This window comes from Orbicella faveolata, unplaced genomic scaffold, assembly GCF_042242905.1.
Source record: "Orbicella faveolata isolate gen_17 unplaced genomic scaffold, um_ofav_v1 contig_25, whole genome shotgun sequence".
In the NCBI taxonomy this organism is placed as follows: domain Eukaryota; kingdom Metazoa; phylum Cnidaria; class Anthozoa; order Scleractinia; family Merulinidae; genus Orbicella; species Orbicella faveolata.
The window spans coordinates 18,815,428-18,832,231 of record NW_028301553.1 but is presented as its reverse complement, the minus strand read 5'-3'; the positions used below and the strand labels follow the sequence as shown (position 1 = coordinate 18,832,231).

At 38.8% G+C, this 16,804-nt stretch overlaps 2 long non-coding RNA genes across 2 annotated transcripts in view; both read left to right on the top strand.

Annotated features, from left to right (window-relative positions):
* The first annotated feature begins 7,760 nt into the window (after positions 1-7,760).
* The window catches only part of LOC149109253 (uncharacterized), a 29,068-nt gene continuing 20,024 nt past the window's right edge, over positions 7,761-16,804 (top strand). Inside the window, exon 1 of the long non-coding RNA XR_016208510.1 lies at positions 7,761-8,337. This is a non-coding gene — a long non-coding RNA (uncharacterized LOC149109253). The remainder of the gene's footprint in view (positions 8,338-16,804) is intronic.
* Positions 8,654-14,602, top strand: LOC149109255 (uncharacterized). Its single transcript, XR_016208761.1, has 3 exons — positions 8,654-8,740; positions 9,706-10,156; positions 10,939-14,602. It is a non-coding gene; the product is annotated as an uncharacterized LOC149109255 (long non-coding RNA).

The following is a 16,804-nucleotide window of genomic DNA, read 5'->3' as shown; positions in this document are numbered from 1 at the left end:
CTGACATATAGGTGCATCTGACATATATGGGCACATGACATATAGGGGCATTTGACATATATGGGCACATGACATATAGGTGCATCTGACATATAGGGGCGTCTGACATATGAAGGCGTCTGACAAATAGGGGAGTCTTACAAATAGGTGCATCTGACATATAGGGGCACATGCCATATAGGGGCATCTGACAAATAGGGGCCTCTGACATATAGGGAGATCTAACAAATAGGGCCATCCGACATATAGGGGCGTCTGACATTTAGGGGCATCTGACATATAGGGGCATCTGACATATGGGGGCACATGACATATAAGGGCATCTGACATATAGGGGCATCTGACAATTAGGGGCATCTGACAAATAGGGGCGTCTGACATATCGGGGCGTCTGACATATATGGGCACATGACATATGGGGACATCTGACATATAGGGGCATCTGACAAATAAGGGCACCTGACATATAGGACTGAGAGATATTGGCGATGTTGGTTTTTAAGAGTTTATCGGACATCATAGTTTTTTCCTACAAATGTATTCTGTTGTCATTCATTATCTTTTGAAAGTGGTCACTCTCGTAAGCGGACAGTTCTAGTTACTACCGCCGTCACAAAACCCTTATTGAACACCCATACAAACTCTGTATTGAGTAATTCCCGCCAACGGAAGCTTTATGTGAAAATTCTCTCATTTCTATCTCGCGCGCCTTCCAGCAACTGTACTTAGCTCATGCTCACCCATATTACATTTGAAACTGAGACAATTTCTGATCTTTAACTTTGTGTGAAAAAGTTTCTCATTTCAATCATTCGCCCTCTCTAAACTGTACTTAGCTTGTTTTTCCCATCGAAACGGGGCCCGTTTACGTTGGGAAGACAATTACGGTTTTTTTATTTTGTGTGAACTAGTCTCTCATTTCAATCATTCGCCCTGTAAATAATCTACTTAGCTAACGCTTCCCCATGCAAACGGGGCCCATTTACATTTGAAAGATAATTAAGGATTTTTTACTTTTTGTGCGTCACATTTCAATCAAACGCCCTATATAAGCTGTACTTAGCTAGTGCTCCCCGTGAAAACGGGGCCCATTTTCTTCTTAAAGACAAGTACCGTAAGGCTTTTTTACTTTGTGTTAAAAAGTCCCTCATTTCCATCATTTGCCCTCTATAAACTGTACTTAGCTAGTTTTTCCTATCCAAAACGGGGTCCATTTACATTTGAAAGACAAGTACGGATTTTTTTTCTTTTTGTGAAGAAGTCGCTCATTTCAATCATTCACCATCTACATTTTGTACTTTGTTAGTGCTCCCCCATGAAAACGGGGCCCATTTTCATTTGAAAAACAACTACGGATGTTTGACTTTGTGTGAAAAAGTCTCTCATTTCAATCATTCGCCCTCTATAAACTGTACTTAGCTAGTTTTTCCCATCAAGACGGGGCCCATTTACATTTGAAAGACAACAACGTATTTTTGACTTTGTGTGAAAAAATCTCTCATTTCAATCATTCGCCCTCTATAAAATGTACTTAGCTAGTTTTTCCCATCGAAAAGGGGCCCATTTACATTTGAAAGACAACAACGGATTGTTGACTTTGTGTGAAAAAGTCCCTCATTTCAATCATTCACCCTCTATGAACTGTACTTAGCTACTTTTTTCCATCACAGCGGGGCCCATTTATATCTGATAGACAACTACGGATTTTTGACTTTGTGTGAAAAAGTCTCTCATTTCAATCATTCGCCCTCTATATACTATACTTACCTAGAGCTTCCCCATGAAAACGAGCTCTATTTTCATTTGAAAGACAATTACGGACTTTTTTTTTTTTTTTTGTGAAGAAGTCGCTCATTTCAATAATTCGCCCTCTATATACTGTACTTAGCTAGCGCTCCAACATCAAATCGGGATCCATTTTTATTTGGAAGACAATTACGGATTTTTTACTTTATGTTAAACAGTCTCTCAGTTCAATCTTTCGCCCTTTGTCTACTATACTTAGCTATCGCTTGAAAACGGGCCATATTTTCATTTTAATGAGAACTACGGATTTTTTTACTTTTTGTAAAGAAGTCGCTCATTTCAATCATTCGCCCTCTATATGCTGTACTTAGCTAGCGCTCCCAAGTCAAATCGGAGCTCATTATCATCTTTAAAACAAGTACTGATTTTTTAGTTTGTGTGAAAAAATATCTCATTTTAATCATTCGCCCTCTCCATAATGTACTTACCCGGCGGTCCCACATCAAATCGGGGTCCATTTTTATTTGGAAGACAATTGCGGATTTTTGTACTTTGTGTGAAAAAGTCTCGCATTTTAATCATTCGCCCTCTACATGCTATACTTAGCTAGTGCTTCTCCATGAAAACGCGCCCTATTTTCATTTGAAAGACAGTTACGTATTTTTTCACTTTTTGTCACGAGGTCGCTCATTTCAATCATTCGCCCTATATATACTGTACGTACTTAGCGCTCCCACATCAAATCGGGGCCCACTTTCATTTCGAAGACAAGTACTGATTTGTGACTTTGTGTAAAAAGATCTCTCCGTTCCATCATTCGCCCTCTCCATAATGTACTTACTCGGCTTTCCCACATCAAATCGGGGTCCACTTTCATTTGGAAGATAATTACGGCTTTTTTACTTTGTGTTAAAGAGTCTCTCCTTTCAATCTTTCGCCTTCTATGAACTGTAGTTAGCTAGTGTTCGCCATCGAAACGGGGCCCGTTTACATTTCAAAGACAAGTACGGATTTGTTACTTTGTGTGAAAAAGTCTCTCATTTTAATCATTTGCCCTATCCATAAAGTACTTACCCGGCGTTCCCACATCAAATCGGGGTACATTTCCATTTGGAAGACAATTTCGGTTTTTTTACCTTGTGGGAAAAAGTCTCTCAGTTCAATCTTTAGCCCTTTTATATACTGTACTTAGCTAGCGCTCCTTCATGAAAACGGGGCCATTTACATTTGAAAGACAAGTACGGATCTTTTTATCTTTTTGTGAAAAAGTCGCTCATTTTAATCATTCGCCCTCTCTATAATGTACTTACACGGCGTTCACACATCAAATCGGGGTCCACTTTCATTTGCAAGACAATTACGGATTTTTTACTTTGTGTCAAAAAAGTCTCTCATTTCAATCTTGCGTCCTCTATATGTTATACTTAGCTAGGACTGATCTTTGACTTTGTGTGAAAAAATCTCTCATTTTAATCATTTGCCCTCTACATAATGTACTTATTTCGCGCTGCCAAATCAAATCGGGGTCTATTTCCATTTGGAAGACAATTGCGGACTTTTTTACTTTGGGTTGAAAAGTCTCTCATTTCAACTCTACATAATGTACTTAGCTAGCGCTCCCTCATCAAATCGGGGCCCATTTTATTGGAAAGACAAGTACTGATCCTTAGTTGTGTGAGAAAGGCTCTCATTTGAAGCCTTCGACCTCTATACACTGTACTTAGTTAGGGTTACTCCATGAAAACGGGGCCCATTTTCAATTGAAAGACAAGTACGGATATTTTACTTTGTGTGAAAAGGTCTGTCATTTCAAAGGGAAACAAAGGGAAATGCTGGAATTGTGGCCGAAAGGGCCACCGCTTTTATCAGTGCCGAGCCAACAGAACTCGGCCAAAAAAGTTGAAGCACATAAAGGCCAAACCACAGCCATAACCACAGCCACAACCACAGCCACAACCTGGAATCACCATTACGTTTAATGTCCAGACTGTAAACTTCAAACAATAAGATAATGGTAACGATCATAACAATAAAAAGCATTTTTTCAAATTCTACGAAACAAAAAAAACGGCCATTTTCGTGTTTGTCCTGTCTATTGTTTGAAGTTTACACTTTGCACGTTAGAATGAAATTTGATTTTTAATATTTACCGTACCTATTAATTATATAATATTTCATTAACTTAGTTAGGCAGTTAGAAATGAATATTTCGTGTTGGCTTCAAAGTAATTAAAGAAATTGTTTAAAGAAACCATATAATTTATGTAGAGACAAGTTAAACTGAATTAACACTTACTGAAGTAAATGGGGGTTTTAGAAAACAATATTTGTAATGAAATCAAGTTAAAAAGAAAAATAGTGGCTGATTGTCTTTTTCGAGCACAATAGGTAACATTTTCAAAGGAATTTTACAAGCGATAAGATAGTTTTCATTGATCTTAATTACAACATCGTAAAAGGTACTTAGAACCAAATCCGATGGCGCAAAAATTGAAATACTGCTGGCATGTGACCCATTGCTGCGAACGCCAAAACTTCTTTATTGTCTTAGAAATACGATGTATATGTATTTACTTGATAAACAATACTTGCTGCTGGACATAAGTGTAAACAGATCCAATGTTCATTTGTTGTGAACATCATAAGTCAATTATGTGGTGACTGACTTCACAAGTAGTTGATGTCTTTTTGCAGCTGACAAAAATAAGGCAAGTTGTCACCCCTGAAATCCCCACAGCATTTCATCTTCTGTAATTGGTTCGTTCGTTGTTGTGTTCAATCATTCTTGGACTTATGGTATAACCAAGAAATTACTACTTTACTAAGTTTGGCGGAGAGGAGGCCAATTTGGCGTTCATTCTTTATTTGTAATGCACTGCAAATTGATGCAGGCGGTTTCCTGATTTTGAAATTTACATAATAAATGAGTAATCGTACGAAAGCGGCTGGGATCAAGGATTTAATCCACTGTTGATTTACACTGGTAGTGTAAATACTTAATACTTGTTAGTGCACTCTGATTTATACGAATACATATACTATATTGCATGGTGAGAAGAACCATTTGAAGTTTGTAACATTTGTGATCCACGCCGATTACGATGATCCCTTCTATGGAACATAAATCAACTATCAATGGAATTCCCTGCTTTTATTGCTGTATAGTTTAATAGTGATCAGAGCTATATTTAAAACAGCTGTAATAGATGCAAAAAGTTGCAAAAAGGCCTGCCTTGGAATGGCAACAGCTCACATTTATACAGAGAATTTCGGATGTGCTATTGACCCTTAAATCCGGTGCCCCTATATGTCAAACGCCCCTATATGTCAGATGCCCCCATCTGTCAGATGGCCCTATATGTCAGAAACCCCTATATGTCCGAAGCCCCTACATGTTATATGCCCCTATTTGTCAGAAACTCCTATATGTCAGACGCCCCTATTTGTCGGATTCCCTTTATTTGTCATATGCCCCTATATGTCAGACGTCCATATATGTCGGACTCCCCAAATATGTCGGATTTCCCTATTTGTCAGATGCCCCTATATGTGAGATGCCCCTATTTGTCAGATTTCCCTATTCGCCAGATGCCCCGTATTTGTCAGATGCCCCTATTTGTCAGATGCCCCTATATGTCAGATGCCCCTATATGTCAGACGCCCCTATTTGTCAGACGCCCCTATAGCTGGTTTTCACACGACGTCACTAAAATTCGAACTACAAAACTATTGATCTCCCTGAGATTTTACTTTAATGATGTATAAGAGCAGCTAAAAAGTAATATTCACACAAAGTTTTGCTCCGAATGGGCTCTTGGTTTTGTGATACAATACGCTTGAATTTCTAAGCTTTTACGTGACGCGGCATTTACATGACGGCCTAGAGAGCTGTCAGCATAATTAAAAAAGTGGCTTATTTCAGGGAACTTGGCTATCTGAATAGTTCATGTCTTAGGAAAAGTATTATTTTAATGTTTTCGAGTTATTCCAGGGATAAATTCACGCTTTTGTAGCAAAACTCAGTGACAGATTTTTCTGTTGGTTTCCGGCCGCCATGCTGGTGCCCATACGGATGGGCATCAGCATGGCGTCTCCATACAAATCTCTATAAATTTCGGTAAAACATTTCTCCACGTATCGCGCATAAGAAAAATTGCTTTGACCAGAATTTTGGCGAGAGTCTTTGCATATTTACCTTCTTTCATTTTCCAGATTCTGGACTGTATCTATTGAACGGTTTTGATTTTTATTTTCATCTATTTTGAATGGCGTGACACTGAAAACCAGCAATTTGTCAGATGCCCCTATTTGTAAGACGCCCCTATTTGTCAGATGCCCCTATTTGTCAGATGCCCCTATATGTCAGATACCCCTATTTGTCAGATGCCCCTATTTGTCAGACGCCCCTATATGTCAGACGCCCCTATTTGTCAGACGCCCCTATTTGTCAGACGCCCCTATTTGTCAGATGCACCTATTTGTCAGATGCCCCTATATGTCGGACGCCCCTATTTGTCAGATGCCCCTATTTGTCAGATGCCCCTATTTGTCAGACGCCCTTACATGTCAGATGCCCCTTTTTGTCAGATGCCCCTATATGTCAGACGCCCCTATATGTCAGATGCCCCTATTTGTCAGATGCCCCTATATATCAGATGCCCCTATTTGTCAGACGCCCCTATATGTCAGACGCCCCTATTTGTCAGATGCCCCTATATGTCAGATGCCCCTATATGTCAGATGCACCTATTTGTCATATGCCCTTATATGTCGGAGTATACAAGAGAAATGCCAAAACATTAATATATGCTGTTTGCCGTAAATGGGAATTATTAACGCCTCGAATCTTACCTCTCTAAATACGTGTACGTAGACAAAACTTGAGAGCCAGGCATAAGAGACGGTAAATTTATATCTGTTTACAATTCAAACAGAGTATTTTGATGGCAGTGGAGCGTGACATGGAGCTACGATCGCGTTTGTAGAAAAATATATAACTATCTCAAGTTTTTTAGCCTTTTTAGAAGTTGGAGCATTAGGAAATGTGCTTAAATCCAAATGCTCGTTTGCTCAATACAGATAATCGATCGCCTAGATAGCCAAAGTAAGTTCCAGATGTTTAAAATATTTCCGGCCGTCATATTTAGTTGACCACGAAGGTAATCCAACACGGCGTTTCCGTACTCTGGGCTCCATAAAGTTCTGTGAAAAATTTATACGAATGTCTTAAGTTTAGGAAAACGCAAAGACCTAACCGTACGAAAAATAATGATCTTCTGTACCTATTTCTTGACTTTATCCACTAGTACTGTATGGTGTTGTATTTATTTTCTTATTGCGTGACATTGAAAACTATGTATTGTATTTTTCCCGTGATAGATACGATGTAGATTCCTTCGCAACAACGGCTGCGAAAGAGACTACGCGATAGATTGATCAGTTTTGAAAACATGAAGCATTCATGAATTTGCCAAAACGCGTGGCTTAAGTTGTTTGTAACAATTCTGTGACAATTTCAGGAACAGATCGCCCCATTCAAATTAAAGTTTACTGAACTTGAGTCGCAATACATGTAGGAGGAGACTTCGGCCATTTATGACTCTCTTAAGAATTATGAAATCCTGAAAAATATTCCGAATTTAGAAAGTTTAGGACTTAACAAATACTGACAAAGAAAGCATTCGTTGTAGTGGATCTAGATGGATCTTTCTTCAGTGGATCTAATTGGATCTTTCTCGACACCTCCATTCTTCGAACCTCAACTCAGCGAACCAATTCATTATTAGTCTTTTCCTTCCCGTAGAAGTCAAAAGCTGTCGTTTTAACACTTTTTTATAAGTCCAAAGCTGTCATTTTAAACCTTTTATTACTAGTGTGACACATTAACCATGCAGAGGTAATGATAAACTTTTGGTATTTTGATATAGCGCCCCTATATGTCAGACGCCCCTATATGTCAGACGCCCCTATTTGTCAGGTAACGTTACCAACCCCGTTCGATTCTCCGAGTTCTAAACGTTTCTTCCCACCTTCTCCGCTGCTACAACAAAGGACGATGATTACGATCGTGAATGACATCGTTGCAGGCGACGTACTCCTTTGGTTACGTGGAAACTTTAACGATTCCTTCGGATCGATCGGGAAAGGTCACCATTTGTTTTTTCGTAAAGCGCGCCTGTGTCAACTGAGCGAAGGTGCCGCCTCCGGGCCGGAAGTAAAATGGAATGCGTAGAGCTTTGTAATTTTTAACCGCGCGGCCATGGGCCGAGCGCGGTTCATGGTTTACCCGTGTTTTTTTTTAACCGCGCGGCCATGGGCCGAGCGCGGTTCATGGTTGTAGCGTTGCACTTTCGTCCTGCGTGGCAGACATGTCTAACACCTTTTGACCAATTGTATGTGTTGTTGTTTCTTCCAATGAAAATGCGTTGTGATCGTGTCCTCTGAGATTATTTTACTAGGGGACGGGACGGTGTTTGCCAGTTGAAAGCTCGAAACCTATCGATTGTGACTTTTATCGTGAGGGTGTTTTGCCGGATCTTTCTGCATGTTCCGAAACACATTTACAGCTGCCTTTGAAGCCTAATATTGTTGGTAAGAAGCTTTGTGAAGTGTAGTGTATTGTATTATGTTGTTTGTAGAAATGGAGTGAGCAATTTATATGGCTCAAGTCTACGAAGCCATTTCGACATGTTCATCAGCAATCTAAGTTTTGTTGATCGTGTTGCTTTCAAGCGGCACGAACTAAGCTGGCACTAGTTTGTATAGTCCACACTGTTGTGTTTTGAATTTTGCAATTAAGATCTGCCTCCGTCACGGGCATAAAGAAACGCTGTCGTGCAGACAGAACAAATTTTCCAGATAGTACGCAGCTCTTACAAGGTCTCTCCTGATTGGTTCGATCAAACAATCGAAAACAATAGGTCGCTTAAAATTCAAAATGGCGGACGATAATCGTGAAGGGTAAACAGATGCAATCATGAGTAGCGTTGGAGCGGTATGTTTTCCTTTTCAGTTTTAAAAGCCTGGTAACAGTTAATCTATATACAAATAATTGTAACAGTCCTGCATTGCGGTTGAATTTTGGCATTTTTGCGTTTTAAGTGTAGATGTTCCCTAAACGCGCTTTAAGCAGTAATTTTCCACGAATGTCAAAACAACACTTTATTCAACTTATTTGTAGATGATTCATGCACATGTTTAGTTTAAGAAAGCTGACACAGTTAATACTATGATAGTGAAATTTTAAACTATTATTCACCTCATCCACCTGGAATAACTGATTGTATTTAAGAAGGAAACAAATTCTATGGACATGGACACTTTTCCGCAGCCACTTTTCATGGCTAAGAATTGTGATAATGCCTTTAAGTGTTCTTTAGATATTTTTATTTCAACAAAAACAATTAGCTTCTGCTTGGATCAGTTTCAAACTGTGAAATACCTAGCTCTTTAACACCAAAATTCTTATTTTAACTACGTTCTTTAATATTTACTCGTAAATTTTTAATTGTAGATTTGTAAATTCACTAGACGTTATTATTGTAATTTCGGAGGGCCACGTGTTCGTAAGGTTTTTGATTTGCTATTAAGTGTCACCCTCATAAAATTAAGTCTCTACTACCACTACTACTACTTAAGTCTCTACTACTAAAGTCTCTACTACTAAAACACTGACAACTCACTGAACTGATTTCTCCTGCTTTCCTTGTATCACCCATTCGGTAAGTTATTTAATTCTGGCAGCAAATAAACAAGATTAAGCAACTAGTATTAACATAGTCAACAGTTTAAAACAGTTTCCTTAAATACCACTGGCTAAATTCAAAGAATCGGAATTGAGTCTACAGCAAAGGTTTTTCAGCTGCACAATCAGAAAGGGTAACACTGACTTGTAAGTTTGAAGTTAGCTCTTTATAATAGCAAATCGATGGAATTGGTCCCTTTCAATCTTTTCTGTAGGTTTCAAATGAACCTTGAGGGAACTTCTTTGTGCTGCGACAATGGCCTCGTTTTGGTAAAAGTCCATCAAAAAGTTAAACAAAAAGTGCAAACCAAAGTTTTGCGAACAAGTACTCCTCAACCTGGACTGGTTTTTCCTTGCATTTTCAGATTCCTGGGTACTTGTTGTTATACAGTTGGCCTGCTGACATAGGTTAATGTCATGGAAAAGACACAGTGGGGATTTGTGAGGCTTGCTTGATGCATGAAATCTGTCCTGTAGCACAAATCTTCTGGTTGTTCCAGTGTAGGGATGTTGTACATCCTCACCAACTGTATGACTTGTAGTGGACACATGGTTAATACTGGGGGCCATTTTGTACTCTGCTGGCACAAGTTCTGGAAAATTGTGGTCCTGTCATTTATAAGTTGAGAAGAACCGATCTAAGTATTTTTCATGACTTTGTATATGGTATGTAATATTGGCATGTTTAGTTTATATTAGTCATACTATTATAATAATGTTAATCGTATCTATAACAAAATTCTTGATTGTGATTGGTTCTCTGTGTGCTTATTTGTCACATAATAGGCACGTGACCACATGGGTGTCCTACAGGTATCCAATTACAAAATGTTGTGATTGGACACCTGTAATTGGATAGCCACATGATTTGCACATCAATTATGCTTGCTTTGATGGCTTCCTTCCTTATATTCCCTACAGTGTGTAAAACTTATGGAAAGCGCTACTGACTTTTGTGCTTAAAGCAAGTTTTTCTAAAGACCTTTTAAATTTCAACATTTTTTTATAAATGATTATTCATATGATTAATTAGTAATTGGACCTTGTGTCGTACAATTCAGTGAGTAATCGTGCTCATAATTCAAGTCGGCCAAGCGTTTCTCGCTCATCCAATTTTGAAATTACTCACCCAATTACTCCATGAATTGTTCTCTGCTCAGTCCAGTTACTTTAATTACTACTAATAAATATATTATTCTTAGTCATCAAAGTAGAAAATGCATTTTCTTCTTCTCTGAAAAATCAGGATAACCTTATAATGTTTGCTATTTTTATTTTCTAAATATGTTTTTCATAAATGTTATTACTATCCTTACTTATTTATTATATTCACAGCAAGCTTTTGCTTTCCTTACCGACAAGATTGTCTTTGCATAATCTGGCTTTTCAAAACAACCAGAATAATCCCCCCACAGTTTCTTTGTTAACTGGGGTTCTCTGATCTCCAGGTGTCTCACAAAGCCACATGGGGAGTCATTAATCAGGACAATGGGCTTGTACTTGACAGATAGATAGAGATCTGAAGCATCCCGGACAGACTCTGACAGCACTAGTGTCTTTGATGCCACAGTGCACTATTGCATAAAATTTCAAAGAAAACATTTTCAGTGAATAAAAAATCTGCAAAATTGTCATAGTATCCGCGGGGTATTCTATGGCTTCGGAAGCCTGGACTGGACCGGCACACATGTAGTCCAGCATGGCGGCCATGTTTCTTCCATGTAGGAATAAACTCCCAAATACATACTATTTCAGAAATGTAGGTTTGTGTTCGTGAGACATTGATGGTATTTGGTGGTCTTGTTAATCAGCTTGTCTTGGATATTTAATCTAACCCTGAACATAGAGATTTGCCTTATTATAGTATGCTAGCCATATACCCTGATTAACAAAGGGGTTTGTTTTATTATGAACAGCATAGCCTGATTTACTGTAGCTTACCCCATGCCTGCAAACCATATGGTAGAACCCTCCAGTTTTACCCTCCTTTTTGTTGTATCCATGACATGGACAAAATCCATATAATATTCCTTTATATAGTGCATATATGTCTGATCTCATCTTTGCCTGAAATGAAATCATAGTAAAGATTTTTTACTTGCCAGAGTTTGAGAGGGGTTTACTTAGGTTGTGTCATATCTGATAGTGTAATTTTCTCTGATAATTGATAATTGATAATACAGATATATTTATTTGCTCTGTATTCTCTAACCATAATTAAGATGTTGACATTTGAATAATTTAGTTGAGCCCATCTTCTGACTTGTGTGTATATTTTCAATTAAGAAATGTTGACCACCTACAAGTAGCTACTCTGTGTATAATTTTTATCTATATATTATATTTGATCTTCTAAAAAAAGTTCAAAGAAACGTTGTCTTGTCAGAGTGCGTGTGCTGCCCAAACTTACCTCACTTTCAGTAGCTTTAGGTGACATAGAGTATTTTATTTTCCTGCTGGATCAGATGCCAGTCCAACAGAAAGTAGGGAATTGATCATTGGGTCATTTTAATTTTTAGGATGCGTGGTTTGGTGTATCCTAAAGTTTTAAAATATGAAACTAAAGCCATAGTGTTAGGTGTCGTTTTTTGCTGACCTTAACAGGGGAGAACTGTAATATTTACAGTCATTATGTAGGGTATAAATGAATTATAGATATGCACTAGTTTACCTGCGATTTCCCTGAGTAAGGAATTTTGCAGGTCTTGCAAAATTCTTTGAGTTGCCCAGCAGAGTACTCTTGGATCTTTGCCATTTCAATCTCCCCCCTTTTGATGAGATTATGAAGTGCTGCTTGATCACCTATTTGGAACCAAAAAGGTTTAATTTTTTGCCTTACCGAGGAGAGAAAGACGAAGACATCAAGTCTCTATTTTTATTCAACGCACTAAATCTTTCAAAAATAAAAAGTAAATATATACAAACTGTATAAAAGCTGTAAAAGCGGGTAGTTTTTTTGCCTTAAGGACGGTAGTTAATTAATACGATCTGACAAGGTAATGTTGGGGCGAGAAGAGGGTTGCTGTGTGTAAGTGTCTTAATTGTAGCTTGTGTGATAACTCGCAAGTAAGCCGCATTCAGGTGAAGGGAAATCAATGATAATATTCCTTTTTACATTATGATGAAAAAAAGTTATTAAGGAAGGTAAAAAGTACTTTACAGTCGGGAACTGACAAAGTAGAAATATTTCTCAACAGAATTTTTTGCACTAGCATTACTTTTCGCGCGGCTGGAATGCGGAAAGAGCTCTTTTTTCGTACGGGAACGCTTGCTGTATTTTATTGCAAACTGACTGTTGATAGTAAAATGATTGTTTTTCTCACCATCGACTTGACTTGACAGGTACACGCTCTTCTTCTCAGCCTCTGTGTTGACCACTTCATCTGATCTTAATGATGGTGCAATAACCGGTGGAAGTGTTGAAGCATCATAGGTTGGCTCGATGAGCACCCTTGTAAATGTACTTTTCTCAAGCCAATAAAGTTTCAATTCGTGAAGCATTTCTTCTAGTGACTGTATTTCCCTGGCTGGGATTTGAGGTTCTTTGGGGAATGCTACCTGAAAATGAGAAAAGAGGTTTTTCGCACCGAAGAAATAATGCACCAAAACAGAAGTAGGCACTGATGATCATTGGCTTGGTTTGCTTGTCATACCGTTTCAGACAAATGCTCTTGATACATGTTACGTTCTATCCGTGATTAGAAATTTTATACGTTTAAAGCAAACTTGCTCAAAGTAACCAACGTATGGTATTAAAGAGGAAACCCCAGTGGCGGAGCTAAGCGGGGGGGCTCGGTTTTGTTCTGCTTGCCCTGTCGGCTTTTCTTCCTTCTGTGTTTTTTCTTTTTTTAAACAAAATAAGGGGCGGGGGGACCTGGCCCCTCCTCTTGATCCGCCACTGAACTCATTAAATGATTTGTATCATAACCATTATATTATGTTATGTTATTATTCATTGTTATATTTGAAGGTGTATAAATGACAAAATTAAATTTAGCGGTAACTCTTACGTGCTTACTACTGCAGCAGTTCTTTTCGTTCCCGTCGCCAAGGTAGACCTCTCCTGCTATGCCACAAATTCCACAGATAACGGAATCAAGATCTCTGACTGTAATAGCTTCAAATGAATAGAATCCGTTGTACAACAGCTCTTTGACATATCGGAGCTCTCCTTCCGACAGCTGAGTCTGTGAAGTAAAAATTACGTTTCTTGTGATTTGTAACTTTACTATGTATGCGAACCCGGAAGTTGAGAGAAATCGAGTCTTAGCCTACCTGTGACTTAACAGCCAAAACTGTGACTGCTGCATCAATAACATTTGAAATTGGGTGTCCTCGCTTAAAATGTTCCCTCCACTCTAACAGAATGTCAAGGGAAATCAACACTTTGTCGCTGATGTTAAGGAGACCTGAAAACCCAATATTTTAGTGTTAAAAATAATAAAATGAAATTGTAAAAATATTGAAGGGCCGCAGGCAGGATAAAACATGGTAAAATTTAAAAATGATCTCTGGCTGAAACGATTAGAAAATTACAAGCTTTCGACTGCCTGAACCACAGAAAAAAAAGGACATTCAAAAAGAAAAAAGAACTGTCAACACCAGAAAAAAAGGAACATTTCAGAAAAGTCAAAGCAGCGGCAAAGGCTCAAGGATTGCAAATCCTGGTCACACGATCACGCTATTGAATTTAAAAAGGCTTCTATCATTGATTAATGTGGTTTTAAAACAAGAAAGACAGTGGAAGCGTGGCATACCAAACTGACTCCCAGTGCAGAGAGCAAAACATTCAGAATGATTTTCGTTTTTATTATTTCGCAATTTCACGCAATTTTATTCAATTTTTTTTCTTTTTCTTTACTTCTTGTCATTCACATTTTATCCGTCGAAGACTGTAGTTCAGACAGTCGATAGCTTGTGTTTTTTAACCGTTTCAGCCAGAGATCGTTTTTAAATTTTAAAAAGAATTTGCCTTTAAATTAACTGATTTTATTTTTGTCTCTCGAGGCTGTCGTTGTACACTGCGAGAAAGAACACAACACAGTAGGTTAGAGGATATTATCAAGCGGAGAGAAAACACATCTCTAATTAGTAAATATAATACATCTGAAATTATAACATCAATAAAAATTGGTTAAAAATAATATCGTCTCACCCATTTTGAGTGTGTCAGCTTGATGCATGGCTTTGCAGCCTGTACATTGCCGAACATAAATAGATACCATCCTAAATGGATTCATTTTTGTGAAGAGATAAGCCTTCCCTTTGACTTCTCCGTTTGATCCAGGGTGGTAACGCAGGGATCCCAGCACCGAGCCACAGTCACACTTCCCTTCTTCGGGGGCAAATTCCAGCGGCCAACCCCCTTGATTTGGCACTCCAAGAAGAGTTATGGCATCGAGGCGATCAATAAGACATATCGTTTCCTTTGGTATTTCGTAGGGCAAAGCTCTATTGGAAATAACCTTTATGGTCGCTTTTCTCGATGCGCTTGAATACTCTGTTGCAGGTTGAGGTGCCGGAGGATCAGACTGACTGCTGGGCCCTGCCACCGCGCTAGGGTCAGATGGTTCCTGTACAGATTGATCGTCAGGAAGCTCCGAGAACACCTTTTGTGTTACCTTGTTGTACAACAACAGCAAATGTAGATGAAGGCAAACACCTTTTTGCTTCCCTTTTTTGCATCTTGCAACGCACGCCTTGCAATCTTTACTTGCACACAACAGGTTTGTCCCCTCTTTTCGTACGTGGCAGTAACCAATAGTGTTCGTTGCTGTTGGAGAACCATACACCACAAATCTGTCCTCACAAACGGTGATAACGGCAGGAGAAGCTGTCTTTAGACTTCCAACAACCTTTTTCATTTGTGTTTGTACAATGTCGCCGGCCTCGTAGTTGCCAATGTCAAAGTCTGTCGGTGTCCAAATGTCCAAGGGTTTTGAAACGGGGCCACTTTTCACAAGGTTAACATGCTTACAAGCAAACATTTCTGCCCTTTCACCAGACACGAAGACTGCCCTATTCTTTAAACAATCAGGATGCAAACAGATCCAATTTAATCCTTCTCTAACAGTCAGGCAGCGATCATTTCTAGAGCTTGTTTTTGATGAATATACGTTTGTTATAACCTCGACGGCATCTGGAATTGGAATTGACTTTGCTTTTTTGGCTGCGGCCGCGGACGGAACGTACTTCCCACCAAGGTAAAATCCACATTCGCAAAACTCTGGTTTGTACTTGTTTGCGTACTCATGCTGGCAGGACAAGCAAGTCCCTTTCCCTCTTTTGGACATTATCTAAATACGGCAAGAATACTCAAGTTCAGAGAAATGCCCCATTTGGAATATCAATAATCATTGCAATGGTTCATTTAGCACTGCTGGGTCGCCTAAACCGGCTTCCATGACCCAAAAGCAATGGTTGCGGTGCTGTCAAAGAGCATTATTTAAAAGTAACCCTTTATGTGCCAAACGATCACACCGCGATCGCAATACCAAAATGGTACTTACCTAATTGCTTTCACACGGATATCAGACACGTCTGTGCAAGTTAGAAAATTGAAGTATTTTTGCGCAAAACGGCAAATGCAGTGTTTACTGGAGTAAAAGTTTTGTCTCCAAATATTTGTGCCTTTCAGTTCTTTCAACTGATAATAGGACGGTTTCTGGCACCATCTTGGTTGAGGGGCAAACTGGGCAATAATTTTTGTGAATGTATTGAAAAGCCTTTTTGCGCAGCAAGTATAATTGAAATGTTATTACTAGTGTCACTTATTGTCAGAAAGTTGTATTTGTAGCTACTAGCCTTTTATATTAGCATAGACGAGCCAATTGTTATTTTGGACTTGATGCTTGATAATATAGTTTGAAGACGATTGACGTTCTCAAGCCTTTATGAGTGTATACAACGTACAGAGATACCCAGCAGAATATTTTATCGATCAAATTTGCAACGGGGATTGTGGGGAGGGCGGAGGGGGGGGGGGGGGTGGGGGAGCGTCCCAGCTGTATTGGGAGACGAGTTGTATAATCTCAGGGCTTATAACAACCGGAATGTGTCGTGGGAAAGTTAATTTTGATTGGGTAATCCTTCTCATATTTGCGTGATTGCTGTTATTAATAGCCCTTTTTGATCTCGCATCATGGAGTCTTCCGATATAGAGGAAGAAGTAAAGTAATTCATTTAACTTAAATTTGATTATTACTAAATTTCTCCAGTCAAGCAGGTAGCAAATTTACGAATACTTAAGCGCTTTCATATGAATCTTAGCAACTTATTTCGTATGAATCTTAACATCCCGTAAAACCCCACATG